At 48.6% G+C, this 20,751-nt stretch overlaps 1 protein-coding gene across 1 annotated transcript in view; it reads left to right on the forward strand.

Moving 5' to 3' along the window:
• ndst1b (N-deacetylase/N-sulfotransferase (heparan glucosaminyl) 1b) overlaps nt 1-20,751 on the forward strand; it is a 201,561-nt gene that overhangs the window by 116,174 nt on the left and 64,636 nt on the right. Inside the window, exon 3 of the mRNA XM_080201264.1 lies at nt 9,475-9,607. The gene's annotated coding sequence lies outside the window, so the exon portion shown is untranslated. The remainder of the gene's footprint in view (nt 1-9,474; nt 9,608-20,751) is intronic.

Genomic DNA, 20,751 nt, shown 5'->3' on the forward strand with positions numbered 1-20,751 from the left:
AAGTTGCTCAGTCTAAAAGGACATTTGTGCCTCATCTTAATTCTTCAATGGGGAGCGGAGAGAGAAAATGATTTGTGAATGCAATTCAGTGGTTCGGATTACACTGGAACACGACCCACAAGTGTGTCTCCTTGTGTTCCCTGACTGAAGGAAAGGGCTGTGTGTGCCTGGTAATATTTCTTGTTGCCATTGGCAACAGCCTGGGCCATTAGATCCAGCACGGGTTGTTTGTCAGGCGGTGGAGGGCTCTGAGAAGCCGGGGACTGTCGGAACCGAGCGCCGGGGCACAAAACTCTCGACTTCTCACCAGCCCAGCTGCTGGCGTCGACTTTACACCTGAGGGCGTGTGAAATAGGAGCAGGAGCAGGCCATTCGGCCCCTCGGGGCTGCTCCGCCATTGTGGCTGATCCGACCCATAGAATCCCGACAGCGCAGAACCAACCGTTCGGCCCATTGAGTCTGCACTGGTTCCCTGACAGAGTGTCATAGCCAGACCCTCTGAGGCCGGCTGCTATTCGAAATCAGCCAAGAGTGGGGCCCCACAGCTGTCCGCCTTCACCTCAGTGGCAGGTATAGCCCCTATCTTGTTTGCTGCATAGGCCTGTGCTGAGGGGCAGGTGGGGCAGTGGGAGAGTGGGGAGGGAGGGGAAGTGGGGGGGGTGGAATTTGCTGATTACAGACGGGTTCCAGTTTTCCCAGGTGGAGGGTATTTTGATTGCCCTGAGCCTGGCTGACAGCAGGAAGGAGAAGGACTGAGATTCACAGGAGTGAGCAGCCCTCTTCGTCCCATGGTCAGCTTAGGCTTGGCTCCTGGATTTTGAGATTGGGTTTTCCCGTTGGTGAGGTTTCCCACTCTTCCACTGGAGAGGTCAGCGGGGAACTGTGATGTATATGTGTGTGTATATATATATATATATATGTTGGGGTTTAGGGTGTGGGCTGCCCCTTTAAGAGTACACATCAGGGCCATTAACTCTGCCCAGTGTGGCACCCTGTTGGCTAGTCTCAGAGGTGATCGGGAATGAGTGCACACCTTCAATAAACAGCACCCAGTGTTGAAACATTCAAGCCCATCCTGTGATTCTGACCACAGATTCCCAACAGTGGAGCAGGAGGCCATTCAGCCCATCGTGTCTGCACTGACCACAGTCCCACCCAGGCCCTATCTCTGTAGCCCCATGCATTTACCCTAGCCAGTCCCCCCCCCCCCCCCCACCCCAATACTAAGGGGCAATTTATCATGGCCAATCCACCTAACATGCACATCTTTGGAGGAAACCCACACCGACATGGGGACAACGTGCACACTCCCCACAGACAGTGACGCAGGGCCGGGAATCGAAGCCGGGTCCCTGGCGCAGTGAGGAAGCAGTGCTAACCCACTGTGCCACCGTGCCACCCACGGAACGTCCACAGGGGCATACATCATAGGAAGACATTCCTGCCAATCAGGGCTGCCCCGTAGCCACTTAACCCCCTCCAGGGGCTGGAGGTGAGACTCCCACCCCTCACTGGGGGGGCAGAAACCCCACCGGAGAGAGCTGCTGGCCAATCTGTTTGGTTCCCTTTGACCGAGTTGTCTGGTCAGTGAGCGAATGCTTGGAGATTCCCAAAGGAAAAGCTGCTTAGTGCAAATAAATCCGGCAGCAAAAATGGGGGTGTGTGTGTGTGAGTGTGCGGAATTATCTCGGGTGAGAAATGGAGGGGGTCTGGAGATTGAGCTGAACCTGAGACAGGGTTTATCCTCCACATTTCAGACAACCAGCCCACTCAGTAAGTAACGGGGAATGTGGAGACAGGAGGAAAGTTTAAACCCCATTTGCTCCTTCCCTTCCTTTAACCACCAGGTTAATCCAAACTGTGCGGTTGTGTTTGTGATGAGATGGTTGACATTTGCTGTCTGTTAGCTGTTGCAGCAATGAGTGAACTCTGCTAGACCAAAGGGCAAACCCGAAAGCTTGTGAGTTTACTATCAAATAAATTGGTTGGACTCAAATCTGGTGTTGTCAGACTTTTTACAGAATTGTTACTGAGCGGAGACTCTTGACGCTGTTAAGAATTCCCCGTTGTTCCGCTGTGAACCATCTGATTTGCAAGTGTGAACTCGAGGGCAGGGTTTTTTCTGTGCATTCTTGTTCAGAGCAACCATTTCCTCTCCAGGTTTTTTTTTTCTCTTGGCTGGGGTACACCTCGCCAGTTTTCCTTTCCACTCTGCGCCTTCAGCTGGGACTAGGCAAGGCACGTACAGCCCTCAGTAACACCGACAGCTGTAAGTATGGATCCTCCCTCCCCCTCGCTGCTGCTGAGTCAGTGGGAAGGAAAGTTTTAGAGTCGGAATCTAGCTGGGTCACTGCAAACAGACGTGCCTTGTTGTGAAATGGATTTGACATCCGTTCCAGCTTCCTGGTTAAGGATATCACCCAGCGTGCTCACTGAGATTCGGTTCCCTTGGCTAATCTCCAGGTTAAAACGAGATTGGGTCCAACACCCAACCCGGGAAGCAAAACGGAAGGATTTCATTTGTATAGCACCTTTCAGCCGGGTGGTGCTTTGCAGCAGCTTTGCGTTCTTCTTTGAAACGTAAGGTCCGAAATGCAACAGCGAGATTTGCGCACAGCAAGATCCCACAAACAGCACGGGAATCCAAAACATGGCCAAAACATTGAATGCATTCAAGAGGCGGCTGGATTATAGCACTTTGAATCAAAGGTTATGGGGAGAAAGCAGGATTAGGCTATTGAGTTGGATGATCAGCCACAATCTTAATCAATGATGGAGCAGGTTCGAAGGGCCAAATGGCCTCCTCCTGTTCCTATCTTCTATGTTTCTATGATTATGACCAGATGTTCTGTTTCTCTGATTGAGGGATAACTATAGCCAGCTCAGATTTATCCAACTCTCTTTCCTCCACCCTCCTCCTCCCACCCCTCCTCAACTATCCCTCTCCCAGTGGACCTGCTGTATTTGCCCAGAGCAGGGAAATGGGGCCTCAGATGAACGTCTCATCAGAAACACAGCACCTCCAACAGTGCAGCACACCCTCGGCGCTGCACTGGAGTGTTGGCCTGGATTTTTGCACTCCAGTCTGGGAGTGGGGCTTGAGTCAAAGAATGGAATCCTGTTCATTCCATCCCACCACTGCTGCCACTGTGAGAAGAGAGCCCAGACAAAACTCCGTTCATTGCAGCAGCTTTGGAGAATCCCAGCCACGAGCGAGGTCGGAGGTTACAGTGCAGAGAGAGGCCCTTTGGCCCATCGTGTCTGTGCCAGCCACCAGACACCTATCTATTCAAATCCCATTTTCCAGCACTTAGTCAGTAGCCTTGTATACTCTGAGCCCAAAGCCTTCTGCCCAGAGAAGAAATGGCAGCCAGCTGACACAAGGAAAGAGTAAGTGGGGATTTCCATACTGGATTGATATCCAATACGTTTTCTACCAGCTGTATGGAAGACCAGGATTGCATTTTAATTGTTCTCAGGATGTGGTAAGGGCAATATTTATTGCCCATCCCAAGTCGCCCTCAAGAGAGGCTAGCGAGGCCAAATCCAAAGACATGGCAATGTGGGGCAGGGTGTCCTCCCTCGAGAACATCAGAGAACCACCCAATCACACACACAGAGACTGGATTCGCCAGGCGGTTAAGGTCGCGTGGATATTCCAGTTCCACATTCCCCACCACTTGCTCAGTGGCCTGACTATCTGAAATGTGGAAGATAAACTCTGTCTCTAATTCAGTCAGATCTCCAACCCCTTCCAGATAATTCCTCACACCGCATCCGCCCCCGCCACCCCCCATTCGCTACTGGATTTATTTTTGTGAATGACATTTTCCTTCTAGAATCTCCAGCATCCACCGATTGACCAGAGAATTTTTCTATTCCTGGGATGTGCACTTCACCTTATTGAGCTGGCTGGCTTGTTCGGCCATTTTGAAAGTCAACCACATTTGCTGGTATCGGATGTAGGCCAGGCCAGGCCAGGTCAGGCTGGCAGATTTCCTTCCCTAAATTAGTGAACCAGATGGCTTTTTACCACAATCGATAGAGGTTTCATGGTCATCAGAAGACTTTTAACTCCAGATTTTTATTGAAATTCAAATTTCACCATCTGCCGTGATGGGGATTCGAACCCGGGACCCTAGAGAGTAACTATGTGTCTCTAGTCCAGTAACAATACCACCCTGCCCTTTGGTCAATTTGATCGAAAAGAAACAAAGACTTGCATTTATATGGTGCCTATCACAACCTCTCTCAGTGTTTTACAGGCAGTAAAGGGAGGGGTGGGTGGGGGTACATAAGAATTTGGAGAAGGCTGTGAGCCAGAGGAGAGCCTGCCAGTTAAGAATGTAGAACATAGAACGCTACAGCACAAACAGGCCCTTCGGCCCACAAGTTGCGCCGATCATATCCCAGCCTACCAGGCTTATCTATAACCCTCAATCCCATTAAATCCCATGTACTCATCCGGAAGTCTCTTAAAAGAGCCTAGCGAGTTCGCCTCCACCACCACCGACGGCAGCCGATTCCACTCACTCACCACCCTCTGAGTGAAAAACTTACCCCTGACATCTCCTCTGTACCTACTCCCCAGCACCTTAAACCTGTGTCCTCTCGTAGCGACCATTTCAGCCCTGAGAAATAGCCTCTGAGAATCCACCCTATCTATACCTCTCAACATCTTATAAACCTCTATCAGGTCGCCTCTCAACCTTCGTCTCTCCAGGGAGAAAAGTCCCAGCTCCCTCAACCTATCCTCATAAGGCATGCCTCCCAATCCAGGCAACATCCTTGTAAATTTCCTCTGCGCCCTTTCAATAGCCTTCACATCCTTCTTGTAGCGAGGCGACCAGAACTGCACACAGTATTCCAAGTAAACCTTTTCTGGTCACCTTGTGATTTTCCCGGCAATGGCTTTCCTTCAGGCAGCAGCAGGAATATGATCGATCCAATGAGGCAGCCAGTGAAGGTGTCCAAATCACCAACAACGTGTCCTGGTCCCCTCGTGCCGACACAATAAGAACATAAGAAATAGGAGCAGGAGTAGGCCATCTAGCCCTTCGAGCCTGCCCCGCCATTCAATAAGATCATGGCTGATCTGTCGCTGCTCAGTTCCACTTTCCCGCTTTCTCCCCATAACCCTTAATCCCCTCTCCTATCAAAAACCCATCAACCCGCGTCTTAAAAATATTTAGCGAGGCAGCCTCCACCACTTCAACGGGCAGAGAATTCCAGAGATTCACCACCCTTTGAGTGAAGAAGTTCCCCCTCAACTCCCGTCTAAACCGCCCCCCTTTTATCTTGAGGCTGTGCCCCCTAGTCCTACTGTCTTTTTTGAGCAGGAAGAGTCTCTCCACCTCTATCCTATCCATCCGTTAAAATAGTTTTTTTTTAAACAATAAAAAAAACCACAAACGCCTCTACTTTCTCAGGAGGCTAAGGAAATTTAGCAGGTCTGCTGCAACTCTCACCAACTTTTACAGATGCACCATAGAAAGCATTCTTTCTGGTTGTATCACAGCTTGGTATGGGCTCCTGCTCTGCCCAAGGAACTACAAAAGGTCATGAATGTAGCCCAATCCATCACGCAAACCAGCCTCCCATCCATTGACTCTGTCTACACTTCCCGCTGCCTCGCAAAAACAGCCAGCCTAATTAAGACGCACTCCGGACATTCTCTCTTCCACCTTCTTCTGTTGGGAAAAAGATACAAAAGTCTGAAGTCACCTACCAACTGACTCAAGAACAGCTTTTTCCGTACCGCCATCAGACTTCTTCACGCTGAGTTGAACTTTCTCTACACCCTAACTATGACTGTAACATTACATTCTGCACCCTCTCCTTTTCTTCTCTATGAATGGTATGCTTTGTCTGTATAGCGCTCAGGAAACAATACTTTTCACTGTATATTAATACGTGTGACAATAATAAATCAAATCAAATCATTTCCCCTAGCGAGTGAAGAAGGTTATTCCTGGCACCTGTGTCTGTGCCTGCCGGGGTTGTATCACCGATGAGATGGGCAGAAACCACAAACCTGCCCCATACAGCCTTGCCACTCAGTGTGGGATTCCTGTAGATGGATGCCTCCAATCACCATGGGTTTTGTGAGGTTTCAGTCACTCCCTGATGCCGATGGTAGCTCTGGTGCGCCAGTCACTGTTATTGAGCGCCAGTAGCCTCTCACTGGTTGGACGGTGAGGGTCATGGGCCACTCAAGTAGACAGTCGTGCTGTCCTGAGGAAGGAGCATTCAACCACAGCACAGTGAGGAAACAGAACATATGTCTCGGCTATGTTCCGTTTTTAATTGGACAGCCAGCATGGAGGTGGTCAACTCATTAATTCCTCTCATAAAATTCAGACAACAGAGCACTGCAGAGTCTAAACCTAGAAAGGGTCACAATGCTCACAACAAAATTAAGCCCATGGTCACTGATGCTGGATTTTTCACAGAATCCCTACAGTGCAGAAGGAGGCCATTCGGCCCATCGAGTCTGCAGCAATTACAGTCTCATCCAGGCCCTATTCCCATAACTCCACACATTTACCCTGCTAATCCCCCTGACACATGGCCAATACCCAACCTTCACATCTTCGGACTGTGGGAGGAAACCAGAGCACCCAGAGGAAACCCACACAGACACGGGGAGAATGTGCAGACTCCACACAGACAGTGACAGACAGCCGGGTCCCTGCTGCTGTGAGGCAGCAGCGCCACCACGCCACACCACTTTTGTGCCCGATTTATTTGATTAACTAAATTGAATTTCCTGCTGTTTTAGGGGGTGAGATGTGAAGCTATACATCTGGATTATTACTCCAGGTTTCTCCATTGTTAGTCCAGCAGTGGACCCATTGCTTCCCGCATGGACTGGACTCAAACATACTGCCGGAGCCATTCCACCAACACTCACAGAAGAACGGGGATGAGGACGTAATGTGCTCTGTACTCCTGCATCGAGGGAAAGAGGGAGGAGCATTCAACCACAACACAGCGAAGAAGCAGAACATCTGTTTTAACCATCTTCCTGTCTTTCCTGTTTTAATTCATATGTATTAAAAGGAAATGACAAAGTGGTCAGACTGTAGTGGTCAAGGATAGGGAGTGTATACCCTATACTTCCCTCCTGCTGCATTGGTAAATTCTTTCCTTCCCATAATAGGCTATGTTTGCTGTCAACGCCACGCCTGTGCAGTTGTATGTTGATAATAGACCCAGGTCACCAACCAGCATCTTTATAGGGGGAAATGTACATCAGGATGTTTTGTAGCTACCATCGTTGTCCATCAAGGATCATTCAAGGCCATCACTGCCCCCCGTCACCAAGATTTGATTTGATTTATTATTGTCACATGTATTAGTATACAGTGAAAAGTATTGTTTCTTGTGTGCTACACAGACAAAGCATACCATTCATAGAGAAGGAAAGGAGAGAGTGCAGAATGTAGTGTTACAATCATAGCTAGAATATAGAGAAAGATCAACTTAATGCAAGGTAAGTCCATTCAAAAGTCTGACAGCAGCAGGGAAGAAGCTGTTCTTGAGTCAGTTGGTACGTGACCTCAGACTTCTGTATCTTTTTCCCGACAGAAGAAGGTGGAAGAGAGGATGTTGTGAATTTGTATCCCAGATCGACAGTGACTTTTTTGGCTGTTTTATTTCAGAGGGTTAGAAGAGAAGGACTTGAAGATGGGAAAGTAAAATCTGCTGCCTCACAGCGCCAGGGACCCGAGTTTGATTCCCACCTCGGGTCACTGTCTGTGTGGAATTTGCACATTCTCCCCATGTCTGCACGGGTTTCCTCCAGGTGCACCGGTTTCCTCTCACAGTCCAAAGATGTGCAAGTTAGGTGGATTGACCATGCTAAATTGTTCAACAATGACTACATTTGAAAGAAAATATTGCATCAGTTGTAAGTCATTTTGAGATGGCCACATGTCATGAAAGATGCTAGAAAAATGCAAGCTTTTCTTCTTTTTCTTTCTTTCTTGTTCTTTCTTTCTCATTCTTCCTCCCTTTATTTAGTTGGTTAGTTGAAAGTGTGACAGAGGCAGGAATTGGCAGTGCCAGTGTTTTGTTGTTCTACAGTTTGATGCTTTGGGGCCACCCATATTAATTCTAGAGCCTTGCAGCATAGAACCAACACAGACAGACTGAGAATCATTCTCCAATTGCTGCAGAATAGTTTTAGCTCCATCAGGTTTATCTTTAGGGGTAAATCGAACATCTCAACAAGAATGGTAGATTCATTATGTTCAGTCTCATCCCTCATTCCCTTTCCCAGTTTTAGGGAAAAAAATCTTAAAATTACTAAAGAACATTTGACACTTTTCATTGTTTACGCAATTTTACTTTTATCCTTGGAATGGGGGTAATCTTGGCGAGGGCGTCACAGTGGTCAGCACGGCTGCCTCTCAGCGCCGGGGACCCAGATTCAATTCCAGCCTCGGATTCAGTCTTTAAAAGGAGTGCGCAGAGTGAGAAGGTGCGCAGGCACACGGCAAACAGAAACTTGAGCGAACATTGGAGAGCTGAGCAAGTGAATGGCATGAGTGAGCGTCATTCATTTGATTTATTATTGTCACATGTATTAACAAACAGTGAAAAGTATTGCTTTTTGCGCGCTATACAATCAAAGCATACCATTCATAGAGAAGGAAAGGAGAGAGTGCAGAATGTAGTGTTACAGTCATAGCTAGGGTGTAGAGAAAGTTCAACTTAATGCAAGGTAGGTCCATTCAAAAGTCTGACGGCAGCAGGGAAGAGGCTGTTCTTGAGTCGGCTGGTACGTGACCTCAGACTTCTGTATCTTTCTCCCGACGGAAGAATGTGGAAGAGAGAATGCCCGGTGTGCGTGTGGTCCTTGGTTATGCTGGCTGCTTTTCAGAGGCAGCGGGAAGTGCGGACGGAGTTGATGGATGTGGCGTGCCACCCAGGCAATGCTCAGCGTTCCATCTCCCTGCCGATGTTTACAAGTCCCACGCTGCAGAATTCGAAACGGCATTGCGTCAGAGACGCTGAGAGTGTGACGGGTTATAACAGTGGTGGACCGGTTGTCTGGGGGGGGGGGAGGTGGTGGGTCACAAGTTTAAATCCCAGCCTGACAAGCTGTGAACTGAAGAAATCTAGTAACTTGTGGACTGGTTCCAGGGGAATGAACTGGTCAAAGAGCCTTTGGCACTAGCCCTCTGTATAGACTCACACAGAGTTTCACAGTGACTGTGGATTGTCCTGCAGAATGAGTGAGTAAGAGCTGAACTTGGGTCGGCTGTGGCAGGGGGTGAGGTGAGGGGTTGGGGGGGGTGGGGGGGAGTGCTTGAGGGGAAAATATGATTTTGATTCCACTGAGAAATTCTGTGCCTGTCAGGGTTGATGGTCTCGGTTTTTAGACAAGCTCCGGCGCTCCTTCCTGGCAGCTTAGAGAGAGAGATCCTGTCAATGGGAAAACTAATCTCCCTTTCAATCTCGTTTCAGCTGTTTGAAATCTCCAAACCCGGAGCTCCGTGCTGTCCGACCAACAGAGCAGTGACGCAGGTGCTGTGCTGTCATGGAGACTGAAAGAGAATTCATTCTTGCCAACTTGCTGGCAAGGCCAACATAGATTTTGGTGAGTCCAGTCATGTGATGCACTTTCAACACTTAGAAACCCTACAGTGTAGAAAGGGGCCATTTGGCCCAACAAGTCTGCACCGACAACAATCCCACCCAGGCCCTTTCCCCATACTTACCCACTAACCTACACATCCCGGGACACTAAGGAGCAATTTAGCTTGGCCAAACCGCCTAACCCGCACATCTTTGGACTGTGGGAGGAAACCAGAGCACTCCCACGCAGACATGGGGAGAATGTGCAAACTCCACACGGACAGTGACCCGAGCCGGGAATCAAACCCAGGTCCCCGGAGCTGTGAAGCAACAGTGCTAACCACTGTGCTACCGTGCTGCCGCCCCAGACTCCAGACTCTTAAAAGAGACGTTCATTTTCTTCCCCTCCAAGCCTGCGGAGGATAAAAACCCTCCATCAAAGTACAGCAACGTCTAACTACAGTAAAATACTGCGAATGCTGGAAATCCGCGACAAAAACAGGAGATGCTGGAATAATGGTCTGTGAAGAGAAAAACAGGGGGTGGGATTTTCCAGCCTAGCCGCCGCATGTTTTCCAGTGGCAGAGGCGGCTTGCCATTAGATGCTGTTGGGATCTTCCAGTGCCATCAATGTCTGAACCATTTTGTGTGGCTCGCTACCCTCCCCCCTCCCCAGTGCTGGGGAACCCACTGCGAGGGATCACCTTCAGCGGCACTAGAAGATCCCGCCAGTGGGAAGGACTGGAAAATCCCTCCCAGAGTTAACTGCCGCGATTTTACCACCTCACCGCACCCGACGATCAGCGCAGTGAGCTGGGAAAATAGGGCGCGATGCTAAAAATCCGATTCACGCCCGATGTAAAACAATTCTTGCCAGCCCCCTTCGAGTGTCGCAAACTGCTTTGGGCCCAGAAAGGACCCGGAGATTGTTAGTACGAGATCAACTGTCTTTAGGGAGTTGCACCCCACCCCCCCTTCCCCCCCCCCCCACCCCCGGATGCTTCCCACCTCTCTGTCCGAACGACACGCTAGCGCATGTTGTCTATGTTCTTGTAGACAGGGGGATTAAGGGTTATGGGGAGAAAGCGGGAAAGTGGAACTGATCCACTTCAGATCTTATTGAATGGCGGGGCAGGCTTGAAGGGGCTAGATGGCCTACTCCTGCTCCTATTTCTTATGAAGCACTGCTAATCTGCACCAGCGATCAGGCCTGGCGAGCTTGTCACGCCAGAGATGGGGTGGATGGGGGGGTGGTGGTGGGGTGGATGGGGGTTGGGGTGGGGGGGTTAGTGGGGAGGGGGAGATTGCTTAGAGGCCATCGAAGGATCTTTGTTTCAAAAGAAATAAATAGCGACTTGGCAAAAATATTGACCTTTCCTTCACTACGTCAAAGCTGGTCGAGAATAATGCACGATCTGTGTTTGTAACTGACAATGTGCCCAGTGTTTCTGTTGGACAAACCTGGACCAACAGGGTTCCGCAGGCGAGGGCAGTCTAAACCTTGGCACCAACTCTTGGTCCAATAAGCTAGAGCCACAATCTGATATGGATGCGCCTGCTGGAATTCTATCACCCCACCCATCACAGAATCAGTTCTGGCAAAGGGGCAGACAGGCAAAATATTCGTTGACCCCGGGTGGGAACTTCCAGTTTCCCCTCCTGACAACAAAAGAAAGTGTTGAATTTATATAGCACCTTGCATGACCACAGGACATCCCAAAGTGTTTTACAGCCAAGATCCTCTTCCCAAGTGCAGTCACTGTTACAATGAAGGCAATGCAGCAGCCAATGTGTGCACAGCAAGATCCCACACAAGCAGCAATGGCCAGATGGCCTGCTCTGGTGATGCTGGTTGAGGGAGGAATGTTGGCCCAGCACCTGGGGAAGGAGAGGGTGGGGGAAATCTGCTAGTTTGACCTTCACTTCCAGTTAGGCTGTGGGGCTGCGGCTGTGGCGCACCCTCGCATCTTCAGAGGGGTGGACAAATACATCTCGCTAGACCATACATCTAAGCCTCCTAAGAAGGAACCAAGACTCCAACAGCAAGTCAAAGCTTTCGGGAGAGACGGGGATGTGAGAAATCTGATACAGAAAAAGTCAGTGAGGAGAAAAGAAGCCAATGGCTTGGGTAATATTATAAAGGAATGTTTATTTATTAGTGTCACAAGTAAGCTTACATTAACACTGCAATGAAGTTACTGTGAAAATCCCCTACTTGCCACACTCCGGCACCTGTTCTGGTACATTGAGGGAGAATTTAGCGTGGCCAATGCACCTAACCAGTATGTCCTTCGGACTGTGGGAGGAAACCGGAGTGCCCAGAAGAAACCCATGCAAACACAAGGAGAACATGCAAACTCCACACAGACAGTGACCCAAGCCGGGAATCAAACCCAGCTCCCTGGTGCTATGCGGTAGCAGTGCTAACCACTGTACAACCATGCCACCCCAGAATGAACGTTGAAGGTGATGGCCTAGTGGTATTATCGCTGGACTATTAATCCAGAAACTCAGCTAATGTTCTGGGGACCCAGGTTCGAATCCCGCCATAGCAGATGGTGGAATTTGAATTTAGTAAAAAATATCTGGAATTAAGAATCTACTGATGACCATGAAACCATTGTCGATTGTCGGAAAAACCCATCTGGTTCACTAATGTCCTTTAGGGAAGGAAACCTGCTGTCCTTACCAGATCTGGCCTACACGTGACTCCAAAGCCGCAGCGATATGGTTGACACCCAGCTGCCCTCCAAGGGCAACTAGAGATGGGCAATAAATGCTGGCCAGCCAGTGATGCCCATGTCCCATAAATGAATTTTGAATAAATAAATACCACTAAAAACATACAGAGTTAAAACTGTTCGGTGTTGCCTTGTGATTCTATTTTTCTTTGGAAGATCGTGTGACCATTTCCCAGACAGCTGCTTGGTTGCTGTTGCGATGAGGAATCTGAGGCCTGTTTGCGAGCAGAACCTCTCTTCCGTAAGAATTACCTGTATCGCCGGCAGCTGCCAGTAACTAATGAAGCTAACCGGAGCAGTCCTGGAATATTTATCGCCTGAAATTTTTTTATGACGCTTCAGGGACTGAACCCTGTCTGTCACCAGCTGTACTTTATCAAGATGAGTCAGACCCAGCAGGGTGGATGATACCTTCGCCGTGGCACTTGGCAAGATAAATTGTCACTGCTCCTAATTGCCATTCTGAGGTTCAAATGGTTGAGGAAGCATTTGAATTGGCTGCATGTGACATGTAAAGCACTTCCTCCCATTGCACGCTCGCTCTCGTGTTTACAGAAGCTGTTTTTCCATTTATCAGAGGATTTGGATTTTAATGATTTCGGGTTGCTCATATAGAAGGGCAGAGCGTGCCCCCCCGCCCCCCCCCACACCGATCGACTCCCCAGTCTTTTTATTTTCACTCGTTCAGAGGTTGTGGGGCAGACCAGCGTTCGTTGCCTGTCCCTAATTGCCCTTGAGAAGGTGGCGGTGGTGAGCTGCTCCTTTGAATCGTCGCAGTCTGCGCAGTGCAGCTGTTCCAGTCATTTCAAAAGGAGAAGCTTTATCATGGTTCCCCCCCGCAACACCGCTCCCCCCCTCCCCCGCATCCCCCCACCCTCCCCCCTTGCCAACCCCATCCCAGAGGTTGTCTGGAGATGTTTCATGTGAGGCGAGCTACTTAATGGAGGCGATTCCACAACCCCGCTGAGGTAGCTTCCTCTCCCTGAAATTTAATAATATTCAGGCTGGTGGCCAGTCCGTTGCACAGAGTGCGGGAGATTCTAGTGCGAACTCCCACGGAGGAAAAAAACAGTGCGATTTACTCCAATTATCCTGCGATTTCAACATTTGGAACTTTTTTTGAGAGAATTCCATCCAATACGTGGGTGTTCTTATCGAGAAAAATGCGGCGGCCGTTCTGTGCACAGTGACATGCCACAGGGCCCAGCGAGAGGCGGAAGGCAGCTGCTGTGCGATGGTTGATGAAGGGACGTTGGCCAGACCTCTGGGAGAGCTTGAAGGCCGGACACTGGGATTGTTGGTGTGGACACCACATCAGGCAGACAACTCCAGGGATGACTGAACATCCCAGTTTTGACAGGACAGCCCAGAATTTTCATTTGAAGATCCCAACAATTTCCTCAACGTTGTTCTATCCCAGTTTCCCAACCTTTCGCTTTTTGGGCAGCCAAGGTTGGTTCCCACGGCAATGCTCCCTCCCTGCCGAAGGTTGTGGGTTCAAGCCAAGCTTCAGGAATTGGGGATATAATCCGGTCCACTGCAATTCTGACCCATAGAATCCCCACAGTGCAGAAGGAGGCCATTTGGCCCATTGCATCTGCACCTTCTCTCTGACAGAGTATCTTACCCAGGCCCTTTCCCCTTAGCCCCACATGTTTACCATGGCTAACCCACCTAACTAATACTGAGGGGCAATTCTGCACGGCCAATCCACCAGTAAGATGGGGCAAGATGCCATCAAAATAACAAACGCAGCCAGAATGTTAGCCGAGACGACGCAGCAGAGGTGGGGAGGGAGGCGGCTGGGGAGGGAGGCGGCTCAGGAGCGAGGTGGCTGAGGGGAGATGTGGGGCTCAGACACCATCAGGTGATCGACACCTGCATCTCTCTCTCTTCCCAGCTCTGCTGCATCAACTTAGTTAACATCCTGGCTGCATGTGGTATTTTGACACTGTCATACCCCATCATATTGCTGGATTGGCCATGTTGAATTGTCCGTCTGTGTCTCAAAATGTGTAAGTTAAGTGGATTGGCCGTGATAAGTGTGTGGGGCTATGGTGATAGGCCGGGGGAGAGGGCCTGGGTAGGATGCTCTGTCAGAGAGTCATTGCAGACTCAATGGGATGAATGGCCTCCTGTAGGGAATCTGTGGGTCAGAATGGCAGGGATTGTGATCCAGGGGGGGGTCTCATAGGATCTGTCCAGGCCCCACATCCGTCTCTTAGCAACCATGACCTTGCTGATGACGGAGGGATGTGAGGCAGGTACAGCTCCAGGTCAATGGGGGAGGGGAAGCCAGGGGAGACACAGCTCCGTACTGCACTGGAGTGAGGCACTATACACCACCTCAGACCCACTTAATGGCAGCTCAGTATTGCCAGGAGGTGCAGTGCCTTTAATATTCATTCCTGGGATGTGGGCATCATTGGCTGGGCCAGCATTTATTACCCATCCCCGTGGGCAAATTCAGAGTGGATATGGAGTTAGGCCAAACCAGTTAAGGATGACAGAATTCCATCCCCAAAAGACACTATTGAACCAGATGAGATTTCACAACAACGGTTTCATGGTCGTCATTAGACTTTTAATTCCAATTTTTTTTATTGAATTCAAATTTCATCATCTGCTGTGATGGGATTCGAACCCGGGCTCCCAGAGTGTTACCCTGGGTCTCTGGATTCCTAGTCCAGTGACAATACCGCTAGTGCCAAAGGATGCTGTACATCTGCAATCGAATAGCCCTCTTGGGTGGCACAGTGGTTAGCACTGCTGCCTCACAATGCCAGGGACCCAGGTTCGATTCCGGCCTCGGGTCACTGTCTGAGTGGAGTATGCACATTGTCCCCGTGCCTGCGTGGGTTCTCTCTGAGTGTTCTGGGTTCCTTTTAGATTAGGTGCTTTGGCCATGTTAAATTTTTCCTTTGTGTACCAAGATGTGTAGGTTAGGTGGATTAGCCAAGCGTGTGGGGTTACAGGGATAGGATACTCTGTCAGAGAATTGGTGCAGACTCGATGGGCCGAATGGATTCCTTCTGCACTGTAGGGATTTATGGGTCAGGATTGCAGTGGACTGGATTCTGTTCCCAATTCCTGCAGTATGGCTTCAACCTGCAAACTTCAGAAGGAAGAACATTGCCATACAAACCAACTTGCTGACACCAAGCACTAAACTGGGGTGGCACCTTGGTTAGCACCGCTGCTTCACAGTGCCAGAGACCTGGGTTGGATTCTTGGCGTGGGTCACTGTCTGTGTGGAGTTAGTACGTTCTCCCTGTGTCTGTGTGGCTTTCCTCCGGGTGCTCTGGTTTCCTCCCATAGTCCAAAGATGTATGCGTTAGGTGAATTGGCCGTGCTAAATTGCTCGTTAGTGTCAGGGTGACTTGCCAGGGTAAATGCATGGGGTTACGAGGATAGGGCCTGGGTGGGATTGTGGTCAGTGCAGATTTGATGGGCAAATGGTCTCCTCCTGCACTGTAGGATTCTATGAAATGCATAAAATTGCCCTTAAAAAGGTTGCTGCCAAGCCTTCAGCTGGAATTAGCTGGCAAGCACTGCCCACTGCAACCATGCAGAGCGAGAAGATCCAAGATCCAGTGTGTGGTCTGTGCTGTGTGTGAGCCAGAATTGAACTTGACATTCCTGAGCTGTGAAATGGCACTGTCGGTCAGGATTCACACCCTGTGTGCTTTGACGCTCGCTGGGAATGTGTGGATGTCAATGAAAGACATTTGGCCCGGCCATTCCTGCCCCTCCCCCCAACGTTATCCAGCTGACGCTCGGCAAGAAGTTCGCTGGGAGAGAAGTGACCATCTCAGTGACGGGCCTGAGTCCCTGCTTTCTCTCAAGGCGAGCAGAGATTTGCAAAAACATTTAAAGATAGTCACAACTTCCTGATCAAAAAAAGCTGTGTTTTTGCACTGCAGCTTGTTAAAGTCACATTGGTATAATCCAAATGATCTACTTGGTTTTCCGATTCATCCTTGTCTGAACTGGTTACCCAGAGAAATAGGGATGGAAAATGCACACCAGCTGTTGCTCTCCTGCCAGTCACCTTGCATGGAGTAAATGGGAATGGCTAAGTCAGACAAATCTCTGTCAGATGCCCACGACAGCTGGCTCAGTGGGAGCTCAATTCATCAACTTGTTATTTTCTGTCAATTAAACATTTTCATTCACTAATTATTGTCAATTAATTAGTGCGGCCTACTTCTGAAGCTGGTAACAATCCCAAACTCTTGCATTGGCCTAAAGCAGCAATGTGTGCTCCTATGTTACATAGAAACATAGAAGATAGGAGCAGGAGGCCATTTGGCCCTTCGAGCCTGCTCCACCCTTCATCACGATCATGGCTGATTGTCCAACTCAATAGCCTAATCCTGCTTTCTCCCCATAACCTTTGATCCCATTCACCCCAAGTGCTATATCCAGCTGCCTCTTGAATACATTCAATGTTGTGGCAGGATTGCGCAGGATCAGACTCTCAATATAACCATGAGGTTCTTTTTCTTTTTACCCATTTGTGGGACATGGGTGCCACTGGCTGACCAGCATTTATTACCCATCCCGTGTTCAGCCCTTGAACTGAATGGCTTGCTCGGACATTTCAGAGGGCACTTGAGAGTCAACCACATTGTTGTGGCTCTGGAGTAGGCCAGGTCAGGTAAGGATGGCAGATTTCCTCCCCTAAAGGGACTTTAGTGAACCAGATGGATTTTTCTAACAATGGACAATGGTCATCAGTAGATGCTTAATTCCAGATATTTTTATTGAATTCAAATGCCACCATCTGCCGTGGTGGGATTTGAACCTGGGTCCCCAGAACATTAGCTAAGTTTCTGGATTAACAGTCAAGCGATAATACCAGGAGGCCATCACCTCCCCTATCATACGCTCGCTACTTTTTTGGGACTCGATGACCCAACAACTTGAGGGCAACTAGAGATGGACAACAAATGCACAGTTAACTCGAATGCCCAAAGATCCCTGTCCTGCTGTTAGGACAGAGAAAATTACAGCACAGGAACAGGCCCTTCAGCCCTCCAAACCTGTGCCAATGTTGATGCCTGAACTAAAATAAAAAAAAACCTTCTGCCCTAACTCGATCCGCATCCCCCTATTCCCTCCCTATTCATGTACCCATCCAGATGCCTCTTAAATGTTGCTAATGTGCCAGCTTCCACCACCTCCTCTGGCAGCGCGGTCCAGGCACCCACCACTCTCTGCGTGAAAAACTTGCTCCGCACATCCCCTTTAAACTTCCCCCCTTGAACCTTGTAATTGACACTTCCACCCTGGGAGAAAGCCTCTTGACTATCCACCCTGTCTATCCTTCCTGTAATTTTGTAGATTTTTTTAGCTTTGTGAGTGCAGCATTTCATTAGCTGCCTCATCATTGCGCTGCATTCAGTGTCAGGAAATTGCTATACTAGTGCGGTGGATACAAACTACATTTGCCATGGAAAGTTAGCACTGATCTAATGTAAGATAAGAAGCTTGCCTTGAAGACATTTATGATTGATGCTTGTTTAATCCGCTTAAATTCAAACAGAAAGAACATTATAGCCTCCCGAGCTTCTTTTAGCCATAGGCCAGGAGTTAATCACCGCAAACATATCTCTCTGTGGCATTGAAAACAAAGTGGATTCTCATTCCTTTGAGTATTAATTGTTATTGGAGTTTTTTTTTTAAATGCCAAATTTATCATTTAAAAGCTATTTTTACTTTCAGTCTCTTTTGTTTCTTTCACTCTTTCTCACTCCAGTCTTTCTTTCCCTCTCTTCGGGATAAATGTTCCATGAAGGTTTGGGTGGGGACTGAAGGCTAGCAGATCCACATTTGCGATTGCCAGCCGTTGTGTCGGCGTGATGTTACAACCCTAACTCCAGGTCACTCGAGGCGAGCTTGGGCCACAAATGCAATCAGAAAGTGGCCAATTTAGTTCAAATTAAAGGGTCTATTAGGACCCATTTCTCAAGCCAACCGGGATTGCCAGTTAGCATGCAGACAACCTAGATCAGTCCAGAACGCATCCAGGCCAACATAGAATCATAGAATACTATAGTGCAGAAAGAGGTCATTCAGCCCATCATGCCTGCACTGACAACAATTCCTCCTAACCCTATTCCTGTAACCTCACGTATTTACCCTGACACTAGGGTCAATTTACCTGGCCAATCAACCTAACCCGCACATCTTTGGACTGTGGGAGGAAACCAGAGCACCCAGAGGAAACCCACGCTTGGTGGGTTCAGGTCAGAAAATAAGAGGCAGGGGAGAGACAGCTGCCACACACAACCTACGAGCGACAATTTCCCCACACCCACAATGGCCACCAAACCAGAGCTGAAGCCACTGGCCTTTATAATGTCATGTTCTGACACACAAAGATAGCAGATACCTTGGATCACCAGCAGCTGTAAATTCACCTCCAAGTCACTCACTGTCCTACATCAGCCATTCCTTCACTGTCAAAATCCTGGGACTCCTTCCCTAACACATGATGATACAATGGTTAGCGCTGCTGCCTCACAGCGGCAGGGACCCAGGTTCAATTCCCGGCTTGGGTCATTATCTGTGTGTGGGTTGCACATTCTTCCCGTGCCTACGTGGGTTTCCTCTGGGTGCTCTGGTTTCCAAAGATGTGCTGGTTAGGGTGTATTGGCCGTACTAAATTCTCCCTCAGTGTGCCTGAACAGGCACTGGAGAGTGGCGACTAGGGAATTTTCACAGTAACTTCGTTGCAGTGTGGATATAAGCCTACTTGTGACTAATAAATAAATTTTACTTTAACAGCGCTGTGGGTATATGAGTGATTTTATATATGCTTAAGCCCTGTCTGCTTCAGTCTATGCAAAGACTTCAATTTATTTACTTCTGCCTATGCAACTAACTTTCCTAACTTGACTACATTTTAAAACTCAGAAGACTAAAAGTTAACTAAAAATTGACTGCATTTCTGAAGGGTGCAGGCAAACAATAGCAGCTGCAAGAATTGTTTTTCTCAGTTGGAGACAGCCTGCGAAAAACACTTCCAATAACAAGATAAGGGTTGAAGTATAGTTTGGAACTATGCGTTCAGTTTTCAGTTTCTGAGATAACCAGTTCAGTCTAGTACAGTACAGCGACAGGCTTGCTTAGAAACCAGTGGACTACAGCAGTTTACATAGAACATAAAACATTACAGCGCAGTACAGGCCCTTCGACCCTCGATGTTACGCCGACCAGTGGAACCAATCTAATGACCCTCTAACCTAAACCAGTCCAATATTATCCATATGCCTATCCAATGACCATTTGAATGCCCTCAAAGTTGGCGAGTCCACTACTATAGAACATTACAGCGTAGTACAGGCCCTTCGGCCCTCGAAAGTAAGTGGGTTTTAGTAAGTGGGCTCCCTACCACGTTGCTAAGGGCAGTTAGGGATGGGCAATAAATGTTGGCCTTATCAAGGACACTCAAGTCCATACTGCCCATAAAACTCTGATTGCCATATCCCATGTCTGCACCCGTACAAAGCCCTATCATACTGTCTCCATCAAACGCCGCAGGATTCTTGTGCCCAGTGAGTTTAAGAACATTTGTTTTGAATAGTGCTGAAGAGAAAAATGTGTTGCTGAAGCTTTTCATATTGCACTCGTCAGGACAAACACAAGGATGCCAGCTTTCAAACAATTGTTCTGGGAACCCGAGTTCAAATCCCACCATAGCAGATGGTGACATTTGAATTCAATTAAAAACCTGGAATTAAAAGTCTATCGTGAAACCATTATCAATTGTTGGAAAAACCCATTTGCTTCACTAATGTCTTTTAGGGAAGGAAATCTGCTGTCCTTACCTGGCCTGGCCTACATGTGACTCCAGACCCATAGCAATGTGGTTGACTCTTAACTCTCCTCAGGGATGGGCAATAATTACTGACCCAGCCAGAGATACCCATATCCCATGAATGAATAAAAAAAAATTATAATTTCTACACTAAAATGAAAAGAAAATACTCTGAAAACAAAACAGAAAATGTTGGATGAACTCAGTAGGTCTGGTAGCATCTGTGGAGAGAGAAACAGATTTCATGGCTTGTGTCCAGTTTGCCAATATTTCACAGAATCCCTAGAGTGCAGAAGGAGGCCATTTGGCCCATCGAGTCCGCACCAACCACATTTCCACCCAGGCCCTATCCCCGTGAATGTACTCTAGCTAGTCTCCCTTACATTAAGGGGCAATTTAACATGGCAAATCCATCTAACCCGCACATCTTTGGACTGTGAGAGGAAACTGGAGCACCCAGGCAGATACGGGGAGAACCCTCACAGACAGTAAGCCAAGCCGGGAATCGAACCTAGATCCCTGGTGCAGTGAGGCAGCAGTGCTATCAACTGTGCCGCTGGAAAATTGTGGCCAGTTCAAACTTACCAGCAGCAGGAGAGG

Source organism: Carcharhinus amblyrhynchos, chromosome 13, assembly GCF_965287045.1.
Source record: "Carcharhinus amblyrhynchos chromosome 13, sCarAmb.v2.hapA, whole genome shotgun sequence".
In the NCBI taxonomy this organism is placed as follows: Eukaryota; Metazoa; Chordata; class Chondrichthyes; order Carcharhiniformes; family Carcharhinidae; genus Carcharhinus; species Carcharhinus amblyrhynchos.